This window comes from Cricetulus griseus (assembly GCF_003668045.3).
Source record: "Cricetulus griseus strain 17A/GY chromosome 1 unlocalized genomic scaffold, alternate assembly CriGri-PICRH-1.0 chr1_1, whole genome shotgun sequence".
Lineage (NCBI taxonomy): Eukaryota > Metazoa > Chordata > Mammalia > Rodentia > Cricetidae > Cricetulus > Cricetulus griseus.
This window is the reverse complement of record NW_023276807.1, coordinates 98907357-98911025: the sequence shown is the minus strand read 5'-3', so window position 1 is coordinate 98911025 and position 3669 is coordinate 98907357. Positions and strand designations below refer to the sequence as shown.

At 43.2% G+C, this 3669-nt stretch overlaps 1 pseudogene; it reads left to right on the top strand.

The window, feature by feature from the left end:
• The first annotated feature begins 615 nt into the window (after positions 1–615).
• On the top strand, positions 616–1923 carry LOC103161819 (annotated as a pseudogene).
• The last annotated feature ends 1746 nt before the right edge of the window (positions 1924–3669 follow it).

Genomic DNA, 3669 nt, shown 5'->3' with positions numbered 1-3669 from the left:
GGTGACACATCCTTGTTGCTTTGAATTTTTGTTTCTCATTCTTTCTCTTTCTGAATGGGAGCTGACACTTCAGTTTGTTTCTTAAATGTCCTCCCAAGGTTCAGTAGGGATAGGGAACCCTTTGGGTCATTGTAGTGGGAGGTGCCCTGTGAGGACATAGTGTGAGTCCAGCCCTTCTGCTTCTTTCTTTCACTTTCCAGCCACAAGGTGAGTCGTTTTACTCCATTACAATCTCATATCAGAATTGTGTCACGAGTCCCAAGCAGCAGGGCTAACCAGTCAAGGACAGAGACAGTTTTAAAATTGTGAGCCAAAGTGAACCTTATCTTTTTATAAGTTGAGGATGTTATGTATTTATTGCAGTGATGGAAACCTAACCAAGATCCCCTATCAATGCTCTGTATTCCGTGGTTGGATTGTTAGTTTCTCATTTATGATGACTACCAATAAGTGGCATTGTCTGCACTTATGGAGAGCCCCGTCTTCTGCCTCTGAGAACTGTATTTTGCCTTGGATGCAGGAACTGCATGGATTGACCCATGTTCTAGGTGTGAAAAGACAGTGTGCATGGGTACACAACCTGGGATACACAGAGGCGTGCACAGGTGGGCCCAAATGCCTGACCTCTTTGTCCACAGTGAGATGATGATGGTAACGAACTGCTGGCTGCTCTGTCTTTCTCAGTCTCCTTTGCAGCAAGCTGCCCCCATGGAATCTAAGTGATTGTACCATTTCCAGGTCCACATGCTTTCGAAGACACCATCTCTGCCTGACTTTTCCCAGCTAGACACAGACAATGGTTTGGTTTTAGGGAATAGGCATAGCCATGGACTTGAAGAAGCCTGGATTTCCAACTATGTGGAGAACTTCCCACCTGTCAAACCTCTCACACTGAGCTACATGATGAGAAATATAGTCTCATGTAGGACCAGTTACAGAAATGAAGTGTGTCCTGATTGACACCAGATGCTAGAATTGGTGATCAGCAAGAGATTTGAACAGGATGCAGAGGCAGAGCCAGGCAAATCTCTGTGAGTTCGAGACCAGCCTGGTCTACAAGAGCTAGTTCCGGGACAGCCTCCAAAGCCACAGAGAAATCCTGTCTGGAAAGAGAGAGAGAGAGAGAGAGAGAGAGAGAGAGAGAGAGAGAGAGAGAGAGAGAGAGAGAGAGAGAGCGCCATTTGAACAGGATATGAGATGACTCATTCCTTCAAGTTTGTGCTTAACGTGAGGTTACAAAAAATGAATTTAAAAGAAAATTATCTATCTCCTTGCCTGTCTGTATACCTACTACCTACCTATCTATATTTATTGCAGAACTCAGGACAACTGTATTTAGGAAATAAGGAACAGTTCATGACTTTGTACAAAGTTCTCTGCACAATCATGCTAATCTGCCCTGTCTCATTCCACCTTTAGTTACAAGTGCTGCAGAAGCAAGAACTTCTAGAAACTGGGTTTAACTTCCAGGAAGCATAGAGTCCAGTAAAAGACAGAAACGGTTTCATAGAAATTCGAACTGGTAACTTTTCGTTCAACTCTTTGGCTGCTCGAGGATCGCCACCACCGTGAATGACTCAGTAGCTGTCTGGATCAGGAAGTTCATGACTGTCTGCTTCCAAGAAAATAAATGGTCAAGGATGTCCTTCACCCTGGGAAAGCAACAGTACCAAACACAGATATTCAGCTAGCCAAAATGTACAAGATCACACCAGTTGTCACCTTTGGAATTTGGGCTCAGAACCCATTTTGGTGAAGGCAAGGCAATGGGCTTTGTGATTATGCATGAGACTTTAACACAGGCTTGCAAGACACAGTCCTTATGAGAAGAAAAAGACCTCAAGGAAGCAGAAGGGAAGGCAGAACAGAATGAAAAGGGGGCAAGGGGACTACAAAGCCAATGGTGGTGCTGGCAGGAAGTGAGCTGGAGACTGGACAACAGCAAAGGGATAGACAGTCTGCAGTGACCTCATCCTCTGTGGTGGCACCAATTTCTGGGCTATGCTGCAGTGAACAGTAAGAAAGACCTTGCTTCCAATACAGTGGCAGCCAAGGTTGCCCTTTGACCTTCACATACATGTGTATAGTGTCATGCATTCCTCTGTATTCTCTCTCTCTCTCTCTCTCTCTCTCTCTCTCTCTCTCTCACACACACACACACACACACACCACATACATACACAAAAGATAAAAAATAAAGACTGCCATTGAATAATATGATAAAAGATAACAAAAAAGACACAAACAGTTCAATAAAGGGATTTAGTTACAAATTCAGGGAGCTTGGAAGGCTCATGAGAGTTATTCATGATTTAAATGAATGCATTTCAAAAATGAGAAGAGATGGAAGATTTTCAAATAATGAAAATTATTTAAAATTTCACTCAGGAAGACCGGAAGAGAGGTGCCAATAGTTGAAATGGAGAGTGATGAGGAAACCTTCCTCTTATACAAATGCCAAGTCCAGATGCTAAAAACAAAAAACTATACTTTGGGGCTAGAGATGTAATTCTTTTGTAAACTGTGAGGATGTGTTGCTCTCTTTGTTAATAAAAAGTTGATTGGCTGATGGCTAGGCAGGGTTTTTGGGGTAAAGAGGCTGCTGGGGAGAAGAAGGGCAGAGTCAGAGGAGACACCATGAGATGCAGAGTGAACAGGTTGGAAAGTACATACATGAGGTAAACAAGCCTCAGGGCAGCACATAGATTAATAGAAATGGGTTAATTTAAGTTATAAGAGCAAGCTAAAAACAAGCTTAAGATAGAAGCCAAGCATTGATAGTTAATCTGGTCTCTGTGTGGTTATTTGGAGATAGGCCACCAGACAGAAAAGTCAACCTACCGCAGAGGGCTTGCCTAGATACACAAGGCTCTCCAGAACAACAATGGAAAATATGCTTATGAAAGTCTTGCCAATGACTTGGGACAAATATGATTCATTGAATAAGTCATGACAGTCAAGAGGTTTTGGCGATCAGGGAATTTTTTTTAATGATTTATTATTATTTATTATGTATATAGTGTTCTGTCTGCATGTGTCCCTGCGGGCCAGAAGAGGGCACCAGATCTCATTACAGATGCTTGTGAGCCACCATGTGGTTGCTGGGAATTGAACTCAGGACTTCCGAAAGAGCAGTCAGTGCTCTTTAACCTCTGAGCCATCTCTCCAGCCCCTGTGATCAGGGAATGTTGTGTGAGGGTATAGAGGTAGGGTGTTTCATGTCTTGGGATAACAGCAGGGCAGTTGGGGCTTGGGGACCAATTATCCTTTAACTCTGCACTTCTGTCTCCAGGACCTACTCAGAATCAAAGCTCTATCTGCCTCCAAGGTCTGGAAGGAGGGGCAAACAAGCTGGGACATCATATAGCAAGCATTAGAGTGATGGGTGAGAGATGCTGGGGTATATATAGGCCACTCAAGGAAAGGTTGCAGTAGACATAGTTCATAGAAACAAATGTGGATCTATGCAGAGCCTCTCACCTCATCAAGCACATACCTGGTAGAATGGCCAGGACTAAAACATATAAAGAGCCTTTCCATCTCAGTAAGATGACAACACCCCTATTTTAAAAGAGAACATCTTCAAAGATTGCCCAACATAGATACAAAGACATACATAGCATCATTAGTCCAAAAGATAAAGTGGAATTTAAGAGCGCACTGACATGC